Source organism: Lactuca saligna, chromosome 9 (genome assembly GCF_052625555.1).
Source record: "Lactuca saligna cultivar CGN05327 chromosome 9, ASM5262555v1, whole genome shotgun sequence".
Classification (NCBI taxonomy): domain Eukaryota; kingdom Viridiplantae; phylum Streptophyta; class Magnoliopsida; order Asterales; family Asteraceae; genus Lactuca; species Lactuca saligna.
Window position 1 is genome coordinate 93,090,511 of NC_136425.1, and position 11,390 is coordinate 93,101,900.

Consider the following 11,390-nt stretch of genomic DNA (forward strand, 5'->3'; position numbering starts at 1 on the left):
ATTAAAAGAACCAAACAAAGCCGCATACCTATTGTAAAGGTCCGCTGGAATGCCAAGCGAGTACTTGAATATACCTGGGAACGCGAGGATCAGATGAAACAAAAGTACCCGCATCTTTTTCCTAACCCGTAAACCCTATCTTAGATTAAATTTCAGGACGAAATTCCCTCTAACGGGGGGAGGATGTAACAACCCTATATTTTGCCAAAGCAATGTAACACTCAAAAGTAAAATATAACGAAACTATTTGGAATCAACGAAATTAACCTCAAAAATAAAATGTTCAAAAATCAAAATTTAGGATGCATCAAATGTTAGATATCGTGCCAAGGTTTCCAAAAACATAAAGAATGTTCAAAACCGGGCTATAATGAAGAAATTATGACCACTCAAATATTCACGACACACCCGGTAAAACATTATTAAACGTAAAAAAAAAGTGAAATTCCAATAAAATGCATTTTAGCCTTAAGTATCTAAACAAAAGTTGTAGATTACGTTAAATAGTGAACGTGCATAAAAAGATCACCTAAATTGGACATCGTATGAAGAAGTTATGAATTTTCTAAGTTTTGTAACAGCAGTAGAGAACTAAAAACTGGAATAAAAGATCGAACGATTTTTAGCTAACTCAACCTAAACGAGAATTGAAGGTCTCCACAACAGGAGTAAGATGGTGAAAAGACAGACGAAATCAGGCATCGGATAAAGAAGTTATGAATTTTTAACGGACTTTAGCAGTCCCGGCCTACTAAAAACATAACATTAAAAATAAAGTCAAAACTAGCCGACAGAGTCTAAATAAAAGTTGTAGAGCATAGTCACACCTATGTGTGGATATAAATAACACGAAAAACAGAGCCCGTACGCGAAAGTTACGGAATTTAGAAGATTGAAGCCTAAATTACGCCCAGCGTAATTTAAGAGTACGCCTAGCGTAGTCAGGTGCAGTGTTGAGTCCCATCAGCTGCAGGCTCTACGCTTAGCTAGACTCAAGTCGTAAGCCATGACGCAAAGTTACGCCCAACGTAACCGAAGTATGCCCAACGTACTCCGGTAGTACGCCCAACGTACTCCCACTTTCAACCCTATAAATAGAGGGCATGAACTCCGGGGTTTGACACACTTTTCTCAAACTCTCTCTCACTTTCACACACTTGTGAGCTCCAGAGGCCATCCTAACACCCTTAATTCCATAGTCGAGCCCCCGATGAAGGTTCTACGCTACCGAGACCCCTGGGAAGCTCGAAGACACAACTTTCCACAGTTGAAGTTCTACTCGATCCTAGTCTCACTCTCTTGAAACCGAACAATTGAGTTCATACCCCTACTTTTCAAGACTTTTCATGTTTTAAGGGGGGGGGTGGGGGGGGGGGATACAAGTACAATACAAGAAAAACTATCGTTTTATATAGATATAAATACAACTTGTATCTTATCATTATTCGATATCAACATTTTACTTTACGTAAAAAGTTAGTATTTCACCGAGTTATTTTCACCAAATGGAACACATTTTCTGAAAAACTATAATGGATATAGTTTGCGAGTTATTCATACATTCTTACGTAAACATCTTTAAAAACGAAATACTTTCATCCGAAGTGAAATAAAGAACTTTCTTATCGTAAATCTATTTATACTAAGTGTTGTCACATACCCAACTTCAACGTACTCTCAAGTATGCATTTCAAGTCCTGCATTATAAACCATAATATCTTGGAGGGAGAGCGTCATATTTGTGTATAGATCTATATGTGATTGACAATCCCGCACCTAAACTGTTAGCTACAGTTAGACCGGCAGGTCTGGGATGACAAATGTGATAACACTATAACACCTGAAGAATGTTGTTATAGGCAGTCTGTGTCAATAGCATGGTTATAAGACTCACACGAAAGTATAAAAATAAGCTTTATTTACGAGACTCATGAATGCATTCAGTATTTAAATTATTTTGAATATACATTCATCGTATTCATTTAGGTACGAAAGATACTAACGCCCTCCAACTTTTTGGAGTTTTTCAAACTATATGTGGAAAATATTGGATTTTCTGGAAATCACATTCATTTGTTTTCTTCTAAATAGACATACTTTTTTAGCACAAAAACACTTATGAACTCATAAACTTTATTGTTGACACTTTTTCGAAACTACTTGTATTTCTCAGGGAATCAGTAATACAGGTAACTACCAGCTTTTAAAGAAGGAATGCTAAGGCATCTGTTATCAAACATTTTATGTCATCATATTGTAATATTCTTTTGGAAACATGTATTATGCAACGGTGTACTTTTTTGTTATATATATGATGGTTGTGTTACTTTCTTTACGATATTCAATTGTTATGGTACTACGTGAAGTCATCCACCCCTAAATGTTTCCGCCATTCTGGTTTGTGGATGTGACAGTTTACATGGTTTAACCCTAGTTGTGTCACACTATATAAAGAACCTCATGGCTACCAAAATCGGCACCTAAGTGAGCTTAGAAGAGTGCTAGCCGATTTTTGTGAAGTAAGAAACCCTCTCTCAAGTCCTCCATTGTTGGTGGTGTTGTGTGAAGCATTTGAGGTATCACACTTGTGGTGCTAGGCTCTTAAACATCCAAGGAATCAAGCTACAAGAAAAGGTATTTCATTCAACTAGATTTTGTATTGTATATACTCCATAATATGCTAGTTAGGATGATGCCTTGGACAATTGAAAATTTGCATGTATAATAGAGAAAACATAGATCCAAGGTATCTAGGGTTTCATGTACACCATAAGATTGTTAGAATGCTCAAAACCCTTTAGTACCGACTTCGGTTGTTAAATTTAAGGATAGAGGTAATTATGGTAATCAAAAGGAGGATTGCAACCTTCATTGGGGCAGGGTAGCGAGCAACTAGAATTGCTACTATATGTGATGTGGTTTTGCATCAACCTCCAATGTTCAAAGGAGAAAGGGCCACGTATTAGAACACAATGGATAACATAACATGGAAAGTTTCTTCTGCACTAGTGTTTGTTGTGCGGAGGACAATATTTAGGTTTTTATTGACGTTTTTTCAAAAAAGTGTCGTTGTGATATGATCATACAGTGTGTCATTGTAGTTGGGATTGACACCATGTCATGGGATGAGTTTGCGGAATTATTTATAATGGAGCAAAAATCACCAATGAAAGTCTAATATGTCACCTCACTGAATGACAAAAAAGAAGTTGCAAGTTTAGGCACCAACGACAACAGATTTTGATACTTCTTTAGGAGGTCATATCAATTACTTTTGTTGTGAAAAGTGTAGAAAGGGACATAGATCCGTCTCAGGTTTGGATCATTTATGTTTTGTAACAGATGATGGTTTGAACCTAAATACGGGAGAACTAATCATTCGTGGTAAGAGCACGATGGGAAGCTCGACTTTCAATTTTGAAATCAAAGTCCATAAGGTTATATGTTTTTCGGTATGCCTGTCAAAGAATGGTAAGACTTCTTAGTTTTGCCTTTTTTCATATAGATGAAATGAGAAAGAATTTTTCTACAAGATTACCCTTAGGTTATATGTTTTTCGGTATGCCTGTCAAAGAATGGTAAGACTTCCTGTCGATGTGTTAGGTAGGATCCAAGAATTAATCAAATTATCGGGTATGCTTTGGAGAGATATAAGAACCATGTAGGCTTTTGCCTTCAACTATGGATGACTTATCCTCACAAAATAGGATATTTTGGACAAGGAATTTACTAGGTCAAGTAGTTTATTATAGGGAGCATCGAGTTCTTTTTTGTAGAGAAAGTATGGACAGTTAAGGGTAGATCGCGAATTGAGTGACATGTGGGTTGCATGTCATCTGAATGAAATAGCCTGAGTAATCTTGGTCTAACTTTATGGCATGTTTATTGTCTGATATATATATTTCTTTCAACTTCAACTATCAATCTTGTGTCATCAGTATGTGTAACTACGCAATCATCTAGTGATGCTTCAATATTATGTAAGGCTTCGTGGCAGGCAACGTGTTCGGTTTCGTGGTATTTTGTTTCTTAGATGTGTGTTTGTTGGTTGATATACAAATACAGTTGATCTATTACATTCGTGTGTTGATATCAAACTATAGTTAGTCTATAGGGTTCACAGGTTGATGTAAGGCGCCACTTAAACTATACAAGCATATGAGTCGAAGTTTATATGTTCCTTTTAGTTCTTAAACGATTACAAGATATATCGTGGGCCACTCGATGATTTTGTTTTAACTTATTGTAACGCCCGTGTTTCTGGGCTAAGCACTAAAGATAATGTAATTGTCTAGGTTAACCTTTGTAACTGGTTCTAAAGTCATCAAGAGGAAGTATCTGAATATTGTGTGACGTAAAAAGTGAATTTTCGTTAAAGTGCTTTTTAGCCTTAGTGATTTAAATGAAAATCGTAGTATTCGTTAAACAGAGAGGATGCATAAAAAGAATGTCCAAATCTAACTTTGTATAAGGAAGTTATGATTTTTCTAAGTTTCAGCTTAGTAGTATACAACCCGAAACTCGAAATTTAGATCGAGTGTTTTTTAGCTGAAACAATCTAAATGAGTATCAAAGATCTTGTTGATTGTAGTTTAACGGTAAAAAGACAGACGAAAACGGACATCAGATGAAGAAGTTATGAATTTTTAACGAACTTTTCATGTCCCGACCTTTTAAAAATATAACTTTAAAAATAAATTCAAAATTAGCCAATGGAGTCTAAACGAAAGTTGTAGAGCATAGTCTCACCTATGTGTGGATATAAAGAACGTCAAAAACGTAGTTCGTATGCAGAAGTTACATACTCTCACCTCCTACTTTGTATGGTCTACACATGTACGTAGGTCCAATGCATCCAAGATGATCCACCTATACGCCCAATGTACAGGACCGCCTCGCAGTATGCCCAACGTACAAGGATATTACGCCCAACATAAATCGAGGTTCCAGCCCACATAAATAGAACTCAAGGGCAGCCAGATTTTGTTTACTTTCTTTACACCTTTACACCCCTTAACTCTTTTCTACTTTGCAATAAATATCCCCGAAGCCTAGTGTATCATCCTAGCACCAAAAGCAAGTCTAAGAGTCCCGAAGATCTTGAGAAAAAGAGTTTTCGAGCCAAAACTTTGCCCGTATGGGGCCTGGTTTTTGGGAAAACATATTGTTTTTTATTGGAAACGATCATTTTAAGAGACGAGGTACTGCCCGATTATCGTCTTATCAAGTGAGTATGCAGTCATTCTCACCTTACACATAGATAAGAAGTATTTTATATAAAATACGTGTTATGTATAGTTATATTGTTTGTTTATTTGAGATGGGTGTTGAATGAATGTTTTATATAGGTTTTAAAATGATTTAAACTGTATATGTATTTTTATCTAAAAATGTGTTGGGTAAAACATGGGTAAATGAAATAGTTGATGTGTGTTAAAATGATGAGATGCGTAGATATTGTTGTTGTTTCACTCATCTATCAGAGTATAGATGACGACCACATACTCTCTATACAGTCCGGTGAAACGCTAGTAGGCTCGCAAGCTGTAGTGTTTGCGAACTTAGTGTTAAGTAGTGTACTCCATCCCCCACATGGTTTCCTTATTTGATAAAAATTGCAGAGGAATCCCCTAAAGCAGTGTTTTCACGCTGATGAAAATCCTTAGACTAGGTCCCTTGTGATACTTGTGTAGGGACGTAAAGTGAGGATTACGGGAATGGGTAATTAAGGTTATTGGTGGTTGATAAAATTAATAAATTTATTTTGGATTGATAAACTTATTGTGTAACACCAGCCAAATTAGGGTCAAAATTAAACTTTTATAAAACCATAATTGGGATATACCAGGTGGTAGTTATCGTAACAAGGTTTCCAAAAATATAAAGAACCCTAAAATCCGAGTTATAACGAACAAGTTATGACCAATCGAAGATCCGTATCAATACCAGTAAGACACTGTTAAGCGTAAAATGCAAAATTCCAATAAAATACTTTTTAGCCTTAGGTATCTAAATGAAAGTCGTAGATATCCCAAAACCGTGAACATACATAAAAAGAACGCCCAAATCTGATTTCATATGAGGATGTTATGATTTTTCGAAGTTTGGGACGTAGCAGTAGACATCTAAAAACATGAAATACAGATCGAGCGACTTTTTGCCAACATGACCTAAACGAGAATCGAAGATCTGATCAATAGTATTGCAACGGTAAAAAGTCTGACGAAAATGGACATCATATGAAGGAGTTATGGAATTTAAACAGACTTTTCCAGGCTCGGCTTGTTAAAAATAATATAATAAAAACAAAGTCAAAATTAGCCAACGGAGTCTAAACAAGAGTTGTAAAGCCTATTCACACCTACGCGTGTATATAAAGAATGTCAAAATTGGAGCTCGTACGCGAAAGTTATGGATTTTCAAAGTTCGGGACACAAAACCCGAGGCTGACTCAGCCTCACGACATGAGGGAACCATGCTCATAACGTGAGCTCGTGGTTGATGAGTTCTAGTGTGTCAGCCACGTCAACTCGTCAAACAAGATCATGCTGACTAAGCCACATGATGTGAACAACCCAAACTCACAACATGAGACCCCAAATCAGCCCCTATGAATAGAAGCTTAAGGGTGCCGGGTTTGGTGCTCATCTTTTTCCTTCTAAGTGCCATTACTCTGCGTGATTACCTCTTGAAGCCGTCCCGAAGCCCCGATTTTTCATACTCGAGTCCCGAAGTAAGTTCTACACTCACGAGATCCCCGAGAATCCCAAGATTTCAACTCTCTCTAGTCAAATTTCTACTCGATTCTTCTCTCGACTACTTCAAAACAACCACTTCAATCAAGTGAGTTCATACCCCTACAACCACACTATAAACGCTTTTTCAATGGTTTTGAAACATTTTTAGGGGGGGGGGATACAAATAAACACACAGTTAAAATCGTGTCAAACACCAATCTTTTGCTATACTTTTCGTACTGTTATTTTAACTATCATATGAAGATGTTATCATGCATAACACCTCACAACACAACTTTACCCTCTTGGGATACAATATGTTTTATTTATACGTTTGCATACTACATCATATCAAGGGTAACCATTTCAAATATAACATGATGCTTTTACAAGAAAACTCTACTCATCATCACGCCTTTGTAACACGGTAGGAAAGGAAATCATTTCATACAAACGATTTTTCATCATATTACTCGTGAACTTGTTGTTAGTTATCATGTGATGTCATATGGATTCGTTTGTACCAAACGAAATTCCCCACCTATAACCAGAGTCTCTTGGAGGGAGAGCGTGACAAGTGTGTATAGATGTATACGGGGCTGACGACTCCACACCCTGATTGTTAGCTACAGTCCCCAGGGTAACAAATGTCAACATTAGGTACTGCGTCTAGTGTGGTTATGAGGAACTCACAACACGAGGAAACAACGACTCATACATGTAGTAATGCACAACTAAATCATGCTCGGGGGGTAATAACTATATTCAAGGGTATCATCGGCATGTTTAGAATTTAGGATAAACACTTCCACAACTAGTTTTATTTTAATAATAAAGCTATACATTCTCAGTTTAAGTATGACATATTTACTTACATTCATGGTCTTTGTTCATATAAGACTACATCTTACTTTTAGGAAAATATTGGATTTTCTAAGTTCATACACATTCATTGATACAATAACGATTTACAACATCATTCTTTTGGGCATGTCCTATTTACTTACAGTTTACGGTCTTGGTCATTTGAGGTTGCATTTCACTTTTAGGAAAGTAAAGGATTTTCCTGGTTCAAATACATACAATTTATACAACGAACACTCATACTCATTTCATACACTCAGAAGAAAATATCGGATTTTCTGGAAAACGAACATTAAATTTCGAATGATATACATTTTTCTCAGAACACTACTTATGAACCCACCAACTTAAATGTTGATACTTTTTCTTTAAAAATAACTTGTATTCTCAGGAAATCGCTAAACCAGGTTAGCAACAGCTTTTGAAGAATTACGCTCAAGCGTTAGTTTAATCTTTTGGACATCATACTGTAATTGACTTTTGCAAACATGTGATACTACAATCATGTAAACTTTTCAATTATGTATATGATGATTGTGTGTACTTTCTTTATTATTCATTTGTTATGATACTGTATATGACGTCCTCTGCCCCCGAACGTTTCCGCCGTTCAGGTTTGGGGGTATGACAGATTTGTATCAAAGCATTGTTTATAGTGAACTAAGTATATCAAAACCATTTTTGATATACAACTATAAATACAACTACGCAAAAACACTCTGATTAAGAGTTACACTTTTTTTTAAAAACTATAATCTTTACAAAAGTATACATGCATACATTACATAACAGGGTCAGTATCATAATAAAAATCAACATAGAAGTATTATAGATGAGTTGTACAATACAGGTATGCCTTGGGATATGTAATCGGGACTGGGATGAATATAGCCTGATCAACTATATTTGTCCGAGAGCCAAACTTCGTATGCCAGGGGATAGCTACATTGGACAACATGTCTAAAACTTACCAAACTTATAAACTTTAGACCCAAACATAACATTTAGAATACTATAGGAGTATTTTATACATACCATAGTTTAACTTTGATGTTCAACCTTATGTGCCTTAGTTCTAGACAATCCTTATCTCCGTATTCCCGTACAAATGCAATGGCCGGATTCCATCTACGAGGGGATCCTTACTACCCGAATCATTCAATCATTAAGGATTTATTGTCTTCATTGTTATTCATTTGGCAGCGATGCCGCCTCGTAGATCTGCACACCACATCAACAATGAAACACCTACGCCACCTCCACCACCTCTACAATATGATCCCGTCATGGTACAGGCTGCTATCACTGCAGTAGTGACAATTGCTCTTTCGCAAATAAACAGTAACAGAGCTGGTGGAACTAGAAGTAGTACCAACCACTTGAATCATGGCACTGGCCATGGTCACATCAGAGAATGCACATACAAGGAGTTTTTGAATACAAAGCCAAAGAATTTCAACGGGGTAGTAGGAGTCCTTGCACTTATGCGATGGTTCGAGAAGATCAAAACGGTCTTCGAGATCTGTGCATGCTTGGATACCAGCAAAGTCAAGTTCACTGCTTGCACTTTCTCTAATCGAGCCCTCGCCTGGTGGAAGGGCCATGTGAAAGCCCTATCTCTCCCAGTTGCTAATGCCATGAGCTTGGAAGATCTCAAAATATTGATGCTGGAAGAATACCGTCCGAGGGGCGAAATCCAAAAGTTAGAGCATGAGCTATGGAACATAAGGATGACTGGATCGGACCTATTCGCTTACACGACGAAGTTCAGTGATTTGTTAGACTTGTGCCCAGGTATGGTAAACCCGGAACCAAAAAAGTTGAAGAGGTACATTTGGGGATTATCACCTCAGATCCAAGGATATGTCTTGGCCTCTAACCCAATCACGTTTGATAGCACGAAGCGCTTGGCTCAACGATTGATTGATCACAGTGTTAAACAGGGTACTATTGCCGCTGTCTCGGAGCCACCGAAGGATATAGAGGATCGACGGAAACCCTAGAATAAGAGAAAGGGGGAAACCATGCAGGAGAACCCCATGAGCCAACAATTAGTGACAACTCACACAGTTACTGTCCCTACCACCCCCATACCCACAAGGCCATACAACGGCAATTAACCTAAGTGCAACCGATGCAACTTTAATCGTCACAGACCCAGACGTGAAATGCATTGCACTAGGTGCAATAGTAAGGGACACACCGTCCGCTACTGCAAGGAACCAACCCAACCAGTCGCTACAGCCACGAATATGGGAGTAGACCGTACTTGTTATGAGTGTAGAGCAATGGGGCACTTTTGAAGGGACTGCCCGAAGGCAAATAACAAGAATGCGGGTGGAGGTGGTCGAGTTTTCACAATAGGGCAAGAGGAGGCTATTGCAGACCCCACAATTATTCTGGGTACATTTTTCGTCGATAACACATTAGCATGCGTTTTATTTTCTAGTGGAGCGGAGAGGAGTTTCGTGAGTCATAAATTTAAAAATCGACTCAAACAAACACTCAAATCATTGAGCAAAACCTTCATATTACTAATAACAAAGATAGACTAAAAGCACTGAAAACACCTATGTAGAATGCACTATCCCACTAACGTACACTTTTCCCGATCAGTTTCACACTTGTTATGATAAGAAGTTCCCAATTACCTACTAGAAATTGATTAGCTTGGTCTTTACCATACCAATTCCATGTGCTATAGAAATACCCTTCATTTTCACCGTTGACTAATGAAAACATTTCCATCTGTAATGAAAAACCCGACACAAACTTCCAAATATTCTCTAGTTCAGTATCCCAAAGTACTCATGTGAGGAGTACTATACCTTTTGCAACCTTCCAGAAGTATTATCGACAAACTATTTAGGAATGGCACGCGTACAACGAGTCAAGTTCAAATGTTGAGGCTAGGAATGCCTACGGCTAACCTATCACTACAAAGTGTGTATGCGACTTGTGTACACAATGCGGTGATAGGTGAACCAGGTAAGAATTCAACCATGAACTTCCAGATGAAGCCGACCTATACTATGAATAAACGTGCTAACATTTACATGAACATAAGTAAATAAACCTGAATCCATATAACCTATACTGATCAAAACAATAGATAGGATAATGAAGGTCTGATGGAACACCCACACTAGAGTCTAGATTCACTAGAGAACAAGAAAAAGCAAATAAAATAGAAGTGCCCACTTCCTCCCTCAATCAATTAAAGTCCCAGTCAAAATACGAATTTTGGGACGAAATTCTCTCTAACGGGGGGATAATGTAACACCACCCAAATTAGGGTCAAAATTAAACTTTTATAAAGCCATAATTGGGATATACCAAGTGGTAGTTACCGTAACAAGGTTTCCAAAAATATAAAGAACACTAAAATTCGAGTTATAACAAACAACTTATGACCAATCGAAGATCCGTATCAATACCGGTAAGACACTTTTAAGCGTAAAATGCAAAATTCCAATAAGTTACTTTTTAGACTTAGAAAAGAAAGTCATATATATCCCAAAGCTGTAAACATACATAAAAAGAACGCTCAAATCTAACTTCATATGAGGAAGTTATGATTTTTCGAAGTTTCGGACGTAGCAGTAGACAGCTAAAAACTCGAAATAGAGATCGAGCGACTTTTTGCCAACATGACCTAAACAAGAATCAATATCTCATCAATAGTATTGCAAGGGTAAAAAGTCTGATAAAAATAGACATTATATAAAGGAGTTATGGAATTTAAATTGACTTTTCCAGGCCCGACCTTTTAAAATAATATAATAAAAA